This window comes from Hemitrygon akajei, chromosome 1, assembly GCF_048418815.1.
Source record: "Hemitrygon akajei chromosome 1, sHemAka1.3, whole genome shotgun sequence".
In the NCBI taxonomy this organism is placed as follows: Eukaryota; Metazoa; Chordata; class Chondrichthyes; order Myliobatiformes; family Dasyatidae; genus Hemitrygon; species Hemitrygon akajei.
The window spans coordinates 140430138-140450231 of NC_133124.1; the positions used below are offsets into that span (position 1 = coordinate 140430138).

Below are 20094 nucleotides of genomic sequence, written 5' to 3' on the forward strand. Positions count from 1 at the left end.
TATTTCTGAAATCAGGATCAGAAGTCATTGCTGAAAATCTGACATAAAAAATGCCAGAAATATTAAATGTCTGAAATTGCTTTCTTTTTTCTTTTTAAATCTTTTTATTAATTTTAAACAAACATAAATGAAACATGAATACAGAGAGTTTGAAAGTACATAATTAATAGGTTAAGTATACATTCATATAGATGATAATCCATATATAATAACCTCCCAAACTCATAGTAATAACGAAAAAAGGGAGTAAAAAAGAAAAAAAATCCCCAAAAAAGAAGAAAAGGGAAAAAAAACCTAACTAACATGGGCCATCGCATTACGTCAAATATACACAGTAGCGTCAATAACTCCGCACCTCCATCCAAATAATTAAGGATAATAGAAGCAGGGTTTAGGAAAAGTCAGTTTAGCTAATATGAAAATATTGGATAAATGGTCTCCAACTTTCTTCAAATTTAACTGAAGAATCAAAGACAACACTTCTAATTTTTTCTAAGCTCAAACAAGAGATAGTTAGAGTAAACCACTGAAATATAGTTGGAGGATTAATTTCTTTCCAGTAAAATAGGATAGATCTTCTAGCCATTAATGTAACAAATGCAATCATCCGTCGAGCTGAGGGGGATAAACAAATATTATCCACCATTGGTAAACCGAAAATTGCAGTAATAGGATGCGGTTGCAATTTGATATTCAGAACTGTTGAAATAATACCGAAAATATCTTTCCAATAATTTTGCAAACAAGGGCAAGACCAAAACATGTGGGTCAATGAAGCTACTTCAGAATGACATCTGTCACAGGTTGGATTAACATGAGAGTAAAATCGAGCAAGTTTATCCTTGGACATGTGAGCCCTATGTACAGCCTTAAATTGTATTAGGGCATGTTTAGCACAAATAGAAGAGGAATTGACTAATTGTAAAATTTTCTCCCACTGCTCAATAAGACAATGAAGTTCTTTTTCTCATTCCTTCTTAATTTTTTCTGATACTTCTGGTTGTATTTTCATGATCATATTATAAATGGTGGCTACTAAACCCTTCTGGCAAGGATTCAGAGCTAAAAAACTTTCCGTAATGTCCATTGGACATAATTTTGGAAAAGACTGTAACATATTATTCAAGAAATTTCTAACTTGCAAATATCTAAAAAAATGAGTTTTAGGTAAATTATATTTATTAGATAGCTGTTCAAAGGACATAAAACTATTATCTAAAAATAGATCACAAAAACATGTTATATCTTTTGTTTTCCATAATACAAAGGCTTGATCCATAAAAGAGGGTCCAAAAAAAGTTAGATAAAATAGGGTTATATTATATCATAAGTTTATAATAAGTTAATTATAATATATAATATATATAATAATATAAAAGGAAGTGAAAATCCTAAAATTGAAAACAGTGAAAAGTATTGTACAGATTTACATTCCAAATTTACCCATTGTGGGCAAGATGCTATAATCGATTCTTGTGTCCAAAATATTAAATATCAAATATTGACCATCCAATAGTAAAATCTCAGGTTTGGCAAAGCCAAACCACCCTCCTTCTTAGGTTTCTGTAAATATTTTTTGCTTAGTCTAGGATTTTTATTCTGCCACAGATATGAAGATATTTTAGAATCAATAATATCAAAAAAAAAGATTTAGGAATAAAAATTGGTAGTGCTTGGAATAAATATAAAATTTTGGGTAACACTATCATCTTAATAGCATTAATTCGACCAACCAATGACAAAGATAATGGGGACCACTTGGTAACAAGTTGCTTAATTTGGTCAATTAAAGGTAAAAAATTAACTTTAAATAAATCTTTATGTTTCTTGGTAATTTTAATACCCAAATAAGTAAAATGATCTGTGACAACTTTAAATGGTAAGTGTTTATAAATTGGAACTTGCATATTTAATGAAAATAATTCACTCTTATTAAAATTCAGTTTGTAACCAGAAAAGCTACTAAACTGAGCTAGCAAGGACGAAATAGCAGGAATAGATCTCTCAGGGTCAGATATGTATAGTAACAAATCATCAGCATATAATGATAACTTATAAGTCCCTTCCCCATGGGTAATACCCAAAATATTAGGTGATTCACGAATGGCGATAGCTAAAGGTTCCAAAACAATGTCAAATAGTAAAGGACTTAAAGGACAGCCTTGCCTCGTACCACAGAATAATTGAAAAAAAGGAGATCTTTGATTATTGGTGAAAACCAAAGCCAAAGGTTTATAATATATTAACTTAATCCATGATATAAATTTCAAACAAATTAAAATGCTGCAACGTATTAAATAAATATGGCCATTCAACTCTATCAAATGCTTTTTCAGCATCTAAAGAAATGACACATTCTGGTACTTTGGATGAAGGAGTATAAATAATATTAATCAATTTTCTGATGTTAAAAGATGAATAACGATTTTTAATAAATCCAGTCTGATCTTCAGAGATAATTCGAGGTAATATATTTTCTAATCTAGTGGCCAAAATTTTACTAAAAATCTTAAAGTCCATATTCAGCAAAGATATAGGCCAATAGGATGCACATTCAGTGGGGTCTTTATCTTTTTTAAGAATTAGAGAAATAGAGGCATCATAAAAAGATTGTGGCAATTTACCTACAGTTAACACATCTTTAAAAATTTTACAAAGCCAAGGAGAGAGTATAAAGGAAAAGGATTTTAAAAATTCCGCAGTATAACCATCCGGACCAGGGGCTTTACGTGAATTCATTGAAAAAATAGCCTCTTTTATTCTGGTTTCCGTAATAGGTGTGTCTAGAAGTAGACTATCTTCTGTAGTTAATTTTGGGGTATTCAATTTTCTTAAAAATTCATCCATTATAGAAGAATCCTCAACAAATTCTGATTGATATAAAGAATTATAAAAATCTTGAAAGGCTTTATTTATCTCTTTATGATCAATCGTCAAAGCACCATCTTGTTTACGAATCTTAGTAATTTGGTGTTTAACCATAGCAGTTTTCAATTGATTAGCAAATAATTTGCCAGATTTATCTCCATGTATATAAAACTGGGTTCTAGATTTAATTAACTGATTTTCAATCGAAGAGGATAATAACAGACTATGCTCCATTTGAAGTTCAACTCTTTCTTTATAAAGTTCTTTGCTAGGGGTCACTGAATAAATCTTATCAATTGCTTTAATTTTATCAACCAATGTTAATATTTCCGAATTAGTTTGTTTCCTAACTCCAGCAGAATATGAAATAATCTCTCCACGAATAAATGCTTTAGTGTCCCATAATGTTCCACTAGAGATTTCTTCTGTAAAATTTGTTGAGAAAAACAAATCAATTTGTTGTTTAATAAAAGTAAGAAAGTCTGGGTCCTGCAATAAAATAGAGTTGAACCTCCAAGATTTAGCATTAGAAGATGAATCCATTGTCTTAATAGATAGCTTCAAAGGTGCGTGATCAGAAATGGTAATAGAATCATATTTACAATCAATAACATCTGTAAGTAAACGATGATCAATAAAGAAGTAGTCAATTCTTGAATAATTATGATAAACATGGGAAAAGTATGAAAATCCTTTGTCATTGGGATGTAAAAAACGCCAAATTTCGGAGATTCCAGAATCAACAATAAAGGAATTAATGAGAGAAATTGCTGAACTCAGTTTTGAATCCGGTATATGGAAAGGGCCCATGCAGAAAATAAGATGCTGCCCCTGAAACAGGTTAAACTTCAATGGAAAGCTGTAGGAAGCAAAGGACAGAGGGGATGGTGTGAGAGAGAGAGAGAAATAAAGTTATTGACAATTGGATGGTTGGGATCAGGCTTGAACACTGAATAGAAATGTTCTGCAAATTTGTCGTATGATTCATGTTCAGTTTCCCCAAAGCAGAGAAAACCCTAATGTGGCCTCATCTGCCTTCTTAGCAGGAGTGGTATGCACCAACAATGTAATTTGTTAATTAATTTCCACGGTGGATAGCAGCCTTTGTGTGTGGGGGTGGGATGGTTAGGAGAAGATAGGGATGGGAAATGGGGAAAATGGAGTTAGCACGATGGAATGAGGGGCTAATGAAAAGGGATTGGTAAGTCAGATGGGGAATCAGGGTGAGGAGGGGGTTGAGTGGAGTTGAAGACTGGGAGCAAGGGAAGAAAATGTGTAGGGAAGGCAAGAGGTGAGGAATGAGCTAGGAGGATATGGGGAATGAGGAATGGAAGGATGGTGGGAATTGTGGAGGACCTGAAATATTAACTTCATTTTCACCATAGATACTGCCTTAACAAACTGAGTATTTTTAGGATTTTGCTTTTATTTTGTATTTCCATCATCTTGGTTCTGATTATTTTTGGCAAACAAAATGAATTTCTTGCACAGGGCCCCAAAGGCTCATAATTGGCCTATCTTATGCTGATCCTTAGCCACATTATATGACAGAACTTAAGATTCCATACGTATCCTTAAACCACCCAGCACTGCCTCAACACAGTCTCATTCAATGGCTCTGTTGTTCTCATTGTGAGATTGCCTGATTCCTATCCATCAATCTCCACTCAATATTGAACGATCAGAAATTTCCTGCAGTAAAAGTAAAATTTCCTCCTAAGTAAAAGGATTATCAAACCCTTTGTGTCTGGCCATCAGAAAAACCAGTATTTGAACAAAATTTCCCACTTCACCCAGGTAGTGAAACAGTTCCTTCCCAAGCTTAGCGTCGTATTTGACTCCAGTGTTCAACATCTCAGCAGCATTTCAGACTACCTTTAAATGACCTTATGTTATTTCTTATCTGTGTCATTACAGACAGTCTATTGTATTTCTGTCATTTCATATTTATGCCTATCCATATCTGGATCATTTCAGATCCCATCCCATTCTATTCCCATGTTGATTCAGACTGATATTCCAAGTTTGTTATTCCATATTTGTGCCAATCCACCCTGCCTTTTAAAGTCCTTCACCCTCTGTACCGGTGTGTCATTTCCAACTGCTTATACACCACATTTCATACAACAGACAGTTCAGGTTGTCCACATCACACTTTACGGTGTTTCAGACTGCATGTTCCACTTCCAAGCCATTTCATTTCAGACTGCACATTCAATCTCCGTGCTGTTCCATTTCAGGCTGCATTGTCCATTTCGATGCCAGTCTGTATCAGTATTGTTTCTGACTGGTTTACAGTCCATAAACATGTATTCTCCAGACTGCCTCCTTGCTCTTTAGCAAATCCAATGTCCATGACATTTCGGTCTGCCAGTTCCAGCTTGTCATTGTATTCTGTTCACACCTTCATCACTGCACGTGTCATATCGGATCATCCATTCAACCTCCATCTCATTTCGTATTGCTGTCATGCCACTAGCTGTGATAAAAAATCAGCTACTTCAAAAGTAGAAATTGATAACTGGCATGGAAATGAAAATCCGTTCTTCACTTTAGTATGTTTCATATTAATGATACCTTTCTGATTTTTCCAGTCTTAAATATCATTCCCAAACATGTTCTGTCATATTGAGTATAAATTCCTGTGAGATGCTCGGAGTATTAGGACAAATTCACACTAGGCAGAAGGCATGATAACTGTCTTTAGTGGCTGATTTTGTAAACTAGCTCTGAAAAGGAGAGATTGGCTGAAAGTGTTTAGGATATGTTTTTTTTTAATAAATTAGATGAACGCATTAAAACCATATATAAAGAAGCATCTGGGTCAATATAAAAATTAGTTTAAGGGTACACACATATGTGGACATTAAACCAAACCACACCAAAATGAAATTCCAAAGCAACTACTGTAAATTGAGAACTGTTTAAATGTCATAGGTATTCAGTTTCAGGTCTTTCTGTAATTACTGCCAGCAGGGATTAAATCGTCTATGAATTTTTCACCCATATAAATGCAGGACATTGTACAATGTCCAGCATCTACCGTGTAGGACACTTCGGATTTTGGTAGTGGGGGCTTCAAAAGGAACGACGCTATTCCAGGTTAGAGAGTAATCTAACAAATAGAAATATAGCAGGACCCCTTAATTATCTATTTCTACAGAAGGCACTTTCTGTGTCCTGGTCAACCACAGGTGCTAGGTGAGTTTCAGCAATGCCTGACATCTCTTCATTGCATCTGTGATCCACAAACCTGACTGTCTGGGTAGGCCCATATTTTTCTGCCTCTTCCTGCTCCTGTCCCATTGAACTTGTAGCCGCATACGTACCTCGACTGCATTCGTCAGTCCCTTGCCACCTACTGGACATCCCAACAATTCACACTCTCTCTCAATCTCTTCCACAACTTTCAACTCCCTAGCCCTGACTACTTCATTTTCACCATTGATGTCTTGTCCCTATACACTTCTATCACCCATCAAGAATGCCTTTAAGCATGCTGCTTCTTTCTGGACTGTTCCCTCCACCACAAAGCTCCTTCGTAATGCAGAACTGATCATCACACTCAACAATTTCTCTCTCGTATCCTCCCACTTTCTCCAAACTCAAGGTGCAGCCATGGACATCCACATGGGCATCAGCTATGCTTGCCTTTTTGTTGGCTACGTGTTCCAAGCCTTCACTGTTAACACTCCCCAACTCTTTCTGTGCTACTTTGAATCTGCATTGGTGCTGCTTCATGTACCCATGCTGAGCTCATCAATTTCATCAAATTTGCTTCCACCTACCACCCTCCCCTTAAATTCACTTGGTCCATTTCTGACACCTCTCTCCCCTTTATCAATCTCTCTGTCCCCTTCACTGGAGACAGACTGACCACTAATATCTTTTATGATCCTACTAACTCTCTCTGCTACCTGGACTATACCTGTTCCCACCCTGTCACTTGTAAAAATGCCATTCCCTTTTCTCAGTTCCTCCATCTCCACCACATCCATTTCCAAGATGCGGCTTTCCTTTCCGGAGTCTCACATCAATCCTCTTTCTTCAAAGAGCACCATCCCTTCCTCCACCATCAATGCTGATATCACCCACACCTCCTTCACTTCCTGGACATCTGTCCTTAACCCATCTTCTTGCTACCTTAACAGGGAGAGTTCCCTTGTCCTTACATACTACCCTATGAGCCTCCATATCCAATACATCATTCTCTGCAACTGCCACCATTTTCAACAGGATCCAACCACCAAACACATCTTTACCTCTCCCCAACTTTTCATTTTTTGCAAGCATCGCTTCCTCTGTGATCCCTTTGTTCATTTGTCCCTCTCTGCTGATCTCACTCTCGGCACTTATCCCCACAAATGGAAGAATGCTCCAACTGGCTATTCATCTCCTCCCTCACCGCCATTCACGGCCCCTACCAGACCTTCCAGGTGAGGCAACAATTCATCTGCAAGTCTGTCAGGGTTATCTACTGTATCCGGTGCTCTCGGTATGGCATCCTCTACATCGGTGAGACACACGTAGATTGGTGGATGGCTTTGTCAAGCACTTTTTCTCTGTCCTCAACAAGCAAGATTTCCTGGTAGCCAACCATTACAATTCCAATCCCCATCCCATTCCGACATATCATTCCATGGCCTCCTCTACTGCCAAATGAAATAATGTAGTCATTAGGTAGGCAGAAGGCGTCATTCAATGTCTGTAGTGAGATGCTGAAGATGTTCTATAGGTCAGTTGTGGACAGCACCCTCTTCTTTGTGGTGGCGTGTTGGGGAGGCAGCATTAAGAAGAGGGACGCCTCACGTCTTAATAAGCTGGTAAGGAAGGCGGGCTCTGTCGTGGGCAAAGTACTGGAGAGTTTAACATCGGTAGCTGAGCAAAGGGCGCTGAGTAGGCTACGGTCAATTATGGAAAACCCTGAACATCCTCTACATAGCACCATCCAGAGACAGAGAAGCAGTTTCAGCGACAGGTTGCTATCGATGCAATGCTCCTCAGACAGGATGAAGAGATCAATACTCCCCAATGCCATTCGGCTTTACAATTCAACCGCCAGGAGTAAGATATGTTAAAGTGCCGGGGTTAGGACTCAATGTATTTAAGTAAACTACTTAAGAACTTTTTAAAAGCTATTATTAATGCTTTTTGAGAGGGTGATTTTAGATGCATATCATATTTTTACTGAGTTAAGTATTGTATGTAATTAGTTTTGCTACAATAAGTGTATGGGACATTGGAAAAAATGTTGAATTTCCCCATGGGGATGAATAAAGTATCTACCTATCTATCTATCTATCTAGTTGCTGATTTGATTGCTAATTTAATTGGTTTGGCATAATATTGTGGGCAGAAAGGCCTTTTCTTGTGCTGTACTGTTCTACATTCTATGTTCTATGAGGCCACTCTCAGGTTGGAGGAGAGGGTAGCGTCCAACTTCAGTGCTCAATGCCCTGACTGATGAAGACCAGTATGCTAAATGTTTCCCTCCAGAAAGTTTTGCAATGAGATCCTCTATCCTGGGCGGAGGGTATTGATCTGCCTTCAGTACTGGGTTGACAGTGACCTTAAAATCACCACAGATGCTGACAGACCTAGTCTCCTTGGCTACTGGGACCACTGGCATTGCCCAATGGCTCCACCCAAACTTGGAAAGAATTCCTTCAGGTTCTGTATAATCTAGCCACTGACTATCACAGATACTAAAAGGAACTGGATGAGCTTTGTAAAACTTGGGTGTGGCATTTCCATTTAACACTATCTTTGCTATGTTTGAGTTTTCCAATGCCATCATCCAGTACCTTTCTTCATTTGCTTTGAGTTGACTATTGGAAAGGAGGTGGATGGATCTCCAGTCAAATTTTAGTTGTCTTAGCCAGTCACATCCCCACAATTCTGGCTCTCCTGTTTTTACCACATACAAGCCCAATGTGGTTTGTTGGTTGTTGTACTTCAGTGTTACAAATGTCATTCCCATAGGACTTATTTTTCTCCAGTATTAGTTCTTAGTTGGATATCTGCAGGCTTCAGTTCAGTATCTTTGAAATACTGTTCAAACCCATTTTGGGGAATCTGTATCCAATTTGCCAATTAAGCCATATTGCTTGTCTCCTCTTAGTTTTCACACTGTAATCAAGGGTATCCAGTCCTGTGTCACTCTAATTATTATCAGATTTTTCATTAACAGCATGCATTGTGCTCTTTTTGAAACTTCAATTTGACTTTTTTTCCCTGTACGGTCCATTTATTTTTGCCTTCCCGACACACTCTTTGTATATGGCCAACTTTGTTGCATTTTCTGCAAGTTTCACCCTTAAACCTGCATGGGTTTGGTGTATTTCTGCCCCTGCCACAATGACAACACAATTTGTTTAGTGAGGAAGGTTTCTGTTTATACGTTGCAATTTTGCTCATGCTCACTTTCATTCCTGACTGCAAATCAATTTAATGAATGAATGAAATTAATTTATTTCGGTCAGTACAAACATAACAAAAAGCATCATTTACAATTATCATTTCATAACAATGATTTCATAGGACAAAATTACAACAAAAAACATAGATCATCTTTAAAACAGACTAAAAGGGTGTAGGCTGAAGCTACAGCTTATTACACCTACCCCTCTTACTTATACAACAACATATTTGGCGTCAATCATCACATCAAAAACAAAAAATTTCATAATCTTTTAACACAAAATCCAATTCCAAATATCATTTATTTACATTACTCCCATTCATTTTAAATCATGTATTTTGTATTCGTTCATTAAATACTTTTTAAATAACTTTTTAAACTTGTTAAGTGTAGTGCATGTTTTTAAATTCTTATTACAACTGTTCCATAGATTCACCCCTCCGACAGAAATACAATGATTTATTACATTTGTTTTTATCCTTTGTTTTTGAAATATACATGTTCCTCTCAAATCGTGTTGACTTTCTCTCGTTTTAAACAACCTTCGGATACGTTGTGGTAGCTGTCCATTTTTTACTTTATACATAATTTTATACAAAATCTATAAAATCACAGAATTTTAAAGCATTTAGTTGAATTGCATCCCTGGCTGCTGTTTCCAATGATAGAGTAATTTCAACTGCTCTTTTAAATGTGAGTTCTGCTTCAGGTAGGATCCCATTTTTGAATGCTTCCTTGAAGAACCCACAAACTAAATCAGCCCTCAGTGCATGTAAACTCATTACTGTACTGACAATACTCAGACAACCCCTTCAATTCAGTCACATAGGCTGAAATGAACTCACCTTCCTTTTGATTACGCTTATGAAACCTAAAGTATTCAACAATCTACAATAGTATCAGTTCTAAATATTTTTGCTTTACGTTCACGATATCAGCAAAACTCATTTCAGCTGATCAAACTTCTGAACATTAAAAACTGGCACTCACCTTGAATGGACTGTTTTATTTGCTTCAAAATACTGTTCAATTCGCTCAGTGTGCAATATCCAGTTATCCCTTGTGCAATCCAACATGTCTATCTTTCTAATAAATAATAATAAATAAATGCTAGCTATTTCTGCTTTTATTATTATCACCCTGTACTCACTGTTTATGAACCTGTGAATCCCATCTGTTTTCTGTATTTTTTTACTCTCCTCTTGCGAAAAATGTATGCTGTGCTTTTTTTTTAAACTCCAACGTACCACTATGATTAATCATTTTGAGTTCATTTTAAAACCTCCTTGTCACCACAGCAATGTTTTTTAACTCCAAAAACTAATTGAATGGAAAATATGGGAGACTGGAAATACTCGTGCATGTACTTCATTTTACTTTAGTGAGGTACACACTTATGTTGTGGTGGTGTACTGACATATGCCATTAATGTACTTTTATATAAATTATGTAAACAACAAAGAATGCTTAATCAAACAATGTACTTACAATATTACTCAAATATTAAATACACAACACTATCCTCATCTACCTTTTTGGTTACGACTTTTAGTTTCATCAAGCATGATTTTCCATACACCAAGCCTTGCAGACTCTTTCAATTCAGTCTATCGAAATGCTCATAGGTCCTGTCCATCAGAATTCTGTCCAGTAATTTCTCCACTAATGATGTCAGGCTGACTATGTTTGGCTTGTCCTTAGACTATGGGGCAACATTAGCCACCTTCCACTCTTTGGGAACTTTACTCATGCCTAAAGATGAAGCAAGTATTTCTGCAAGAGCTTCTGCAATTTCCCTCCTAGCCTCTCAGAAAGTCTGAGAATGCATTCGGTCAGCCTCTGAGGATTTATCCACCTTAAAGTGCTGTAAGTCTAAAAATTCCTCTACCTTGGAAATATGAATATCCTCCAAAACATCTCTTGAGCAGCTATGATTTACTAAACACTAAGGGGATCTAGTTTCTCCCTAATCAACCTTTTACTCAACTAGCTACAGAACCTCTTGGGATTTTCCTTAACCTGCCTTGCCAGACCTATCTCATATCCTCTCTTTGCCCTCCTAATTTCCCCCTTAAGAGTATTCTTAATCCTTGTATAGTCAACAAGGGATTCACCATCACTGACCTCCAAAACCTAATGTATGCTTCCTTCTTTCTCTTTACCAGAGCCTCCATAAGTCTCATCAGCCAAAGTTCCCTAAACTTGTAGGCTTACCCTTCACCCTAAAAGGAACATATTGTTTCTGCACAATTCAAATTTCACTCTTAAAAGCCTCCCACTTGTTATTTGTTCCTTTCACTTCAAACAAGCTCACACAATCGTCTTCTGCTATATCCTGCTAAATCCCCCAAAATTTGGTCCTATTCTAGTTTAGGACTCTAACCTATGGACCCGTCCCATCTTTTTCTATCATTATTTTAAAACTAATAGAATTATGGTTATGAGAGCCAACATTCTCCATGCCTTGTTCCCTAAAGGAAAGTCCAGTATAAGACTACATCCGTAGTGACCCCTTTGACCTCTGTCTCAGATGCTGACGTCAGAACTTCTTTCAAGGAGGAGAACCCTCACAAGGCATCAGTACCTGATTATGTACCTGGTAAGGCACTGAAAACTTGTTCCAATCTACCGGCAGGAGTGTTTAAGGACATCTTCAATCCCTCACTGCTGCAGTCGGAGGTTCCCACCTGCTTCAAAAGGGCAACCATCATACCAATGCCCAAGAAGAACAGAGTGAGCTACCTCTATGACTATCTACAGTTGTGCTCATATCTACTGTGATGAAGTGCTTTGAAGTGGTTGGTCATGGCCAGAGTCAACTCCTGCCTAAGCAAGAACCTGAACCTGCTGCATCTGGAACCTTGACTTCCTCATCAGAAGACTACAGTCAGTGCGAATCAGTAATAATGTCTCCTCCTTGCTACCAGTCTGCAGTGGTGCACCTCAAGGATGCATGCTTAGTCTACTGTTCCATTCCCTCTACACCCGTGACTATGTGGCTAGGCAAGCTCAAATGCCACCTATAAATTTGCTGATAACACAACTACAGTTGGCAGAATTTCAGAAGGTGACGAGGAGGCATACAGGAGTAAGATAGATCAGCTGGTTGAGTGGTGTTGCACCAACAACCTTGCACTCAGCGTCAGTGTGACCAAAGGACTGAATGTGGAATCAGGAAGGGGAAGTTGAGTGAACACATACTAGCCCTCATCGAGGGATCAACAGTGGAATGGGTGCGCAGTTTCAAGCTCCTGGCTGTCCACAACTCTGACGATCTATCCTGGACCCAATGCATTGATGCAATGTCACCAAAGACTCTTTCAAATTTCTACAGATGTACAGTGGAGAGCAGTTTAGCTGATTGTATCACTGTCTGGAGAGGAAGTGCCACTCCCCAGGATCAGAAAAAGCTACAGAAAGTTGTAAGCTCAGCCAGCTCCATCACGGGTACTAGCCTCCCAATGTAGAAGACACCTTCAAAATGTGATGCCTCGAAAAGGTGGCATCCATCATTAAGGACCCACAACACCTTGAACATGCCATTTTCTCATTGCTACCATCAAGGAGGAGCTACAGGAGCCTGAAGTCACATGCTCAATGTTTTAGAAACAGCTTCTTCCTCTCCGCCATCAGATTTCTGAATGACCTCATGTACACAAACTCTTTTTTTTTGTTTTTGTCCTCTTTTTGCACGACTTATTTAATTTAATTTTTACATATGTATATTTCTTACTGTAATATATACATTTTTAATATTATGTATTGCAATGTACTGCTGCCATAAAACAACAGATCTCATGATGTGTTCCAGAGATACTAAAGCTGATTCTGGTTCTGAATTCCAGTGCGGTTTGATGTGCGGTGGAAGAAGGTTGGTAGATAAAATCAGCAGATTAAAATGTTGCTTTGTCCTGACAGATGTTCAGATTGTTGAGACTATTGGAACAGCTCTATCCAAGTCAGTAGAGAGCAATTCATCATATGGAAACCTGCAGATTCTGGAAATCTGAGATAAAAAAAACAAAAATGCTGGAAATACTTAGCTGGGTAGGCAGTGCCTGTGGACAGAAAAAATCAGTCACAATTTTCTGTCCCTCATACTCTTGATTTGGGCCAGTAGGTTAGATAATGTGTCCCACCTCCAAGCACTGCTGTGAGTCCACAGATTCATGCTGTAAAGAATGTAATTAAGCTTTTGCCTTCATGTGATTCTTTCTAATGTCCCCGAACACGACAGATTTAAATGTACTTACTAATCTTGATATCCATGCCTAACACTTAAAACTAGAACCAACCTCTCAACTTCTGTACAATGCATTTAGAATAGTTAAATGGCTAGCCATCTCATTGGTTGCTACATTTTACTTGCAGAAAGTGCGCTTTCTAAACTGCACTGTTTGTCAATGGTGAGACACAATGAAAATCAAAGATGTTTCGATATTCTTCATTTTAAACAAAGGTAATATAGATTGCAAATATTTTTATAAGCCTGTAAGCAAATGTGTATGACTCTTATTGTTAAAAATTTGGGTAATCAATATTGCTGAACTATCACAAATTGAGGCAGACCAGTCCATTGGAATATTGTATTTTGGATAAAATTGTTGCAATAATATCCTGCAGTTTAAGATAAACTCAACAACATAATTCGTTGTTTTATCCTAATTTATCAGATGTCTCTAAGATCTCCTATCAAAGATTTACTTGTACAAATATTCTTCGTAATTGCTGCTCAGTATTGCAGCTTAGCAACTCATCACAACAGGCAATCAACCTTCAGAATGTATTGCTGATCTAAAGAGCATAAATACCAGAGAAATATGATAAAAATAATAAGCTTAAAGATTTTCTTCTGCCTGCCAGACATCTCCATCAATTGTAATTCACCTACCACCATGAAATGTCTGCAGCGAACACCATCTCCTTCACCCAACACTAATCTCCAGAACATCTGGAACAGAAGCACATGCTGTATATCAGACTTCTATTTACTGATTATAGCTCTGCCCTCAATACCATAATCCCAAGTAAACTCAAATACAAACTCCTAAACCTAGGACTCATCACACCCCTCTCCAAATGGATCTTAGACTTCCTGACCAACAGACCTTAATCAGTAAGGATAGGCAGCAACATCTTCAAAATTACCCTCTACATCAGTTCCCTGCAAGATTATATACTGAACCCTCAGTCTTCACAATGTCTGTGTGACCAGTTTCTGTTCTGCTGTAAGTTTGCAGCTGACACCACCATAGTGTGCCAGATCTCAATCAATGAGAGTACGGGAAGGAAATAAAGAGTCTAGTGGCATGGTAACCTTTCGGACAATATTAGCAAAATGAAGGAGCTGGTTATTGTCTTCAGGAAAATGGAGTGAAACACACACAACTTATGTATCAATGGCATTAAAGTGGTGGTGACTGAGAGCTTCAGTTCCTTGGTGTAAATATCACACCAGTGCCTCTACTTTCCTGGTAGCTTAAGGAAATTCAGCATGTCCCTGAAAACCCTTAACAATTTTTATAGCTGCACCACAAAAAGCATTCTATCTGGTTACATCGAACCTTGGTATGACAGCTGCTCTACCCAAGACCGCATGAAATTGCAGAGTTGTGAACACAGTCCAGACCATCATGCAACCAGCCTCCCTGCCATTGACTCTGTCTTCACTTCCAGGAAAGCAGGCAATATAATCATAGATGATTACCACCCCCGTCATTCTTCCTTCTCCACTCTCCCATCAGGCAGAAGATACAAAAGCCTGAGAGGAAGTGTGACAAGATTCAAGGGCAGCTTCTATCCCACTTTTATGTGCCTCTCATACACTCAAAGGTGAGTTCTTGAACTCTTGATCTCTCAATTAACATTGTCATGGCCCTCACATTTTACTTGTCTGCCTGCACTGCCCTCTCTCTGCAACTGCCAATACTGAGTTCTACACTCCGATTTCTTTTCACCATCTTTATGTACTTATATACGGCATGATCTGTCTGGATGACATGCAAAACAAAGATTCCCACTGCATCTTGGTATATGTGAAAATTACAAACCATTACCAATATCAGTTTCCTATAATAATAACAATATCTGTTATTACAGATAGGACACTCCATCATAACCATCCAGATATAATATTACAGCATAAACAGGCACAGAGGACTTACTTCATGAATATAACCATTCTGAGCACACATACCCTACAGAAATCAATAAATGATAAACACCAGAAACATGCTGAATTAAAAGAGGAAATTGAAAGTCTTTGGAACATAAACAAGATATACATTGTCCCAATAGCAAACTCTACAATGGTGTTACAAGAAAGATACTGGCATGGATAATGGAATGGCTCACAGGCAGGAGGCAGTGAGTGGGAATAAAGGGGGCCTTTTCTGGTTGGCTGCCAGTTTCTAGCGGTGTTCCTCAGGAGTCAGTATTGGGACCGCTGCTTTTCACATTGTTTGTCAGTGATTTGGATAATGGAATTGATGGCTTTGTGCCAAAGTTTGTGGATGATATGAAGATAGGTGGAGGGGTAGGTATTGGAAGAATGGGCAAAAAAGTGGCAGATGGAATACAGTGTAGCAAAATGTATGATAATGCATTTTAGTGAAAGGAACAATCGTGCAGACTATTATCTAAATGGGGAGCAGATTCAAACATCAGAGGTGCAGAGGGACTTAGGAGTCCTTGTGCAAGACTCCCAGGAGGTTAACTTACAGGTTGAGTCTGTGGTAAAGAAGGCAAATGTAATGTTGCATTTATTTCGAGGGGAATAGAATATAAAAGCAGGGAGATAATGCTGAGCCTTTCTAAGACACTAGTCAGGCCACACTTGGAGTACTGTCAAAAGGTTTGAGCCCCATGTCTCAGAAATATACATACACTGTAATTGATTTACTTATTTATTTATTCTTCTATATTATGAATTGCATTAACTGCTGCTGCTAAGTTAACAAATTTCATGACACATGCCAGTGATAATAAACCTGATTCTGATTCTGAAAGGAGAGTCCAGAGGAGGTTCATGAGGATGATTCCAGGAGTGAAGTGGTCAGCACATGAGGAGTTTTTGGCAGCTTTGGGCCTGTACTCACTGGAATTTAGAAGAATGTGGGGGATCTCATTGAAACCTACTGAATGTTGAAAGGACTAGATAGGGTGGATGTGGAGAGGATGTTTTCTATACGGGGTGGTCAGAACTAAAGGGCACAGCCTTAAAATTGAGGGGCAACCTTTTGAACAGAGGTAAGGGGATTGTTTTAGCCAAAGAGTAGTGAATCTATGGAATGCTCTGCCACAGACTGTGGTGGGGCCATGTCCGTGGGTATATTTACCCTGATCGGTCAAGGCATCAAAGGTTATGGTGAGAAGGCAGGTTGTTGGGATTGAGTGGGATCCAGGATCAGCCATGACGGAATAGCGGAGCAGACTCCATGCACAAATGGCCTATTTTACTCCTATGTCTTATAGTCGAACTGGTATTATCCCTAAGTCACTACACAATAGCATTAAACAATTAGGCCTACACTGCAATATTTATGTAAATCGCCAGAAAGTCAGAAATACTAATCACCACTAAAGTAGTCTGAAAGTTTCTAGCAATTGTGAAATAAGCGTGCTTGGCTATGCCCGTGCCTCAGGTTTTACCATCCTGAGCTGAGAAAAAATAAAAATGCAACAATAATAATTAACATAATAATTAAATAATAAACGTTATTTATAGCACTCTTTTCACACAGGTGATGCAATACAAAGTAATGGGCTGAAAGTACAAACATGAAAATAAAATTTTAAAAACTAAAAAATAAACATGAAAGTAGAAGACAAAACAATGTCAGTTGAAAGCAAGGTTAAATAAATCGGTTTTGAGCTGGTGTTTTAAAGTGTCAACTGGGTCCGCATGCCTTGTTGTTTTAAGTACTGAATTCTACAGTCTAGGAGTGTCGTTTCGTAAAGGTCGACCAATCAATTATCTTGTGAGGGAGATTGTTTAAATTTAAGATTTAAACAAGCAGGATTACAAAACTAAAGCAATTCTGTGATGTACTCCGGTCCCAAAGCATTAAGAGCTTTAAAAACAAGTAAGAGAATTTTAAGATCACTTCTAAAAGATACAGAAGGCCATTGCAGAGTAGTTACGGGTATACAATCCCTAACAGAGGTATATTGTTGATTAAAAATATTGCCAATTCCTCATATTTTGTGGTAGATGCTTGACTGAGGACATTATAGGCTAGGGCAGGGTTCAACAGTTAGTTTATAGTTGAGAACAATATTCTTGAATCACTGATATTCTCTGTAATAATCTTGGGAAAATGGACTTCTCGCAGAGTATATAGCAACATGAAAGGAATTTAGTTTTTTCTGGAAAATATTACAGTGGACTTTGAGCCCAATTTTCCTCCATTTTCTCTCAGCTACTCCTTGAGTTGGTGGACAGAATTGTTTAACTGTGGTGATGTTTTACTAACTGATTTATTTTTAATGCTAAGTGGGGCCACTGTTTTTATTATATTTGTCAAGTTATTGTTGAAAGAATCAACCATTTACTGAGCAGTTTAATTCACATGGGTCAGATAACTAGTCAGCTCAGAGAATTTGAGTTGCGTTGCAGCATCACAAAATAGTTTTTTTTAATGTAATTCCTTTTGTAGTTTTGGTTCCAGCCAGGAGGACACAAAACTGATCAGAGATATTGTTATGAATAATATTTAACCATTTTGTCATTACTAAATCAAGTGTATTTCCAAGTCGATGGGTGGGCTCGGTGACATGCCGGGTGAGATCTTGTCTGTCTGGTAAGCTCATGATTTAGGAGAGCGATAAATGAGAAAGCAGAGGATACTCAAATTTTAAACATGCACCTCAAAACTTGAAATATTGCTAACAGATTGCACTTAATATGTTTTTAGAACACAATGCTAAGACTACCACGTCATCCACTAGGCCTTGGTACGCTGAAACTGTCTCATTCGGGGGAACACATTTCAGATAGCTGGCTGTATTCATTTAGCTTTAACCAGGTCTCAGTTAAGAACATAAACTCAAGGTCTGTAGAGGTGATAAAATAATTTAAGATAAAAGTTTTGTTTGAAAGGGATCTCACATTTGGAAGAGCTAACTTAAACAGAATACTTTGGAGTGGTGCAACAGGAGAGGTAGATTTTAAGAGTGGAAGTTATTTCTGTTAACACCCTTAATACGGTCGTTCAGTCTGGGAGCCTTTCCAGTGACGATGGTCTGAATAGGATGGGTAACATTCGCAGAACAGCTGGAGGAAATAGTTAGTCAATATTACCAGTTTATTTAGTTTCATGTTAAACCTCCTAATTTTGAAAAAAATGGATCATAAATGCACAATCCCTTAATGGATGATACTATTTTCATAGATGCTTTTTAGGGCTTACTCTGGAGTTATGAAAACATGACTAGCAGATATTAATTAAAATGAGATCCAGTCTGAAGGAAATAAGACTGGATCACAATTTAACTTCAATTAATACATTAAAGCTATTGAAACCAATCTTTGGGTGTGGGACATTGAGATTCCGTCCCATTGAAACTTTGCAGGAGAAGGTAATAGATGAGCGTTGTGTTCATCAGTGATCATTGAAGACTTCAGAATGAAATCATATGTCCACCTCCTGTATTAATGTGCCATTAAAAGCACAGCCCTGCCAGCTAATGCACGATTCTGGATAGGTCTGTTTTGACATTTAATTTGTGGTCTCACTCAGGGAACCATCTCTCAACCTGTAACTGAAGCCCAAGCACGAGAGCGAGCAGCGACCCGGGGTTTGGATGATTTAAGCACTGGGCCAAATTGAAATGGTCAGGATGTCGGGGTCGGAGGCTGTTTGGCTTGCTGCTCCACAGGGTTTGCTCATCTCTGTGCTGGACTGAGACCTTCTGAATCAGCCCCGTGGACTTCTGAATCAGCCCCGTGGACTTCTGAATCAGCGACCGTGGACTTCTGAATCAGCGTCCGTGGACTTCTGAATCAGCGTCCGTGTTCTTCTGAATCAGACCCGTGGACTTCTGAATCAGCCCCGTGGACTTCTGAATCAGACCCGTGGACTTCTGAATCAGCCCCGTGAACTTCTGAATCAGCCCCCGTGGACTTCTGAATCAGCCCCGTGGACTTCTGAATCAGCCCCGTGGACTTCTGAATCAGCACCCGTGGACTTCTGAATCAGCGTCCGTGGACTTCTGAATCAGCCCCGTGGACTTCTGAATCAGACCCGTGGACTTCTGAATCAGCCCCGTGGACTTCTGAATCAGCCCCGTGGACTTCTGAATCAGACCCGTGGACTTCTGAATCAGCCCCGTGAACTTCTGAATCAGCCCCCGTGGACTTCTGAATCAGCCCCGTGGACTTCTGAATCAGCCCCGTGGACTTCTGAATCAGCGCCCGTGGACTTCTGAATCAGCGCCCGTGGACTTCTGAATCAGCCCCGTGGACTTCTGAATCAGACCCGTGGACTTCTGAATCAGACCCGTGGACTTCTGAATCAGCGTCCGTGTTCTTCTGAATCAGCCCCGTGGACTTCTGAATCAGCCCCGTGGACTTCTGAATCAGCGTCCGTGGACTTCTGAATCAGCGTCCGTGTTCTTCTGAATCAGCCCCGTGGACTTCTGAATCAGCCCCGTGGACTTCTGAATCAGACCCGTGAACTTCTGAATCAGACCCGTGAACTTCTGAATCAGCCCCCGTGGACTTCTGAATCAGCGTCCGTGGACTTCTGAATCAGCCCCTTGGACTTCTGAATCAGCGTCCGTGGACTTCTGAATCAGACCCGTGA

The 20094-nt window shown here is 38.7% G+C and overlaps 1 protein-coding gene across 1 annotated transcript in view; it reads right to left on the minus strand.

Annotated features, from left to right (window-relative positions):
• Nucleotides 1-20094, minus strand: part of pde1ca (phosphodiesterase 1C, calmodulin-dependent a) — a 319562-nt gene that overhangs the window by 181216 nt on the left and 118252 nt on the right. The window lies entirely within an intron of this gene.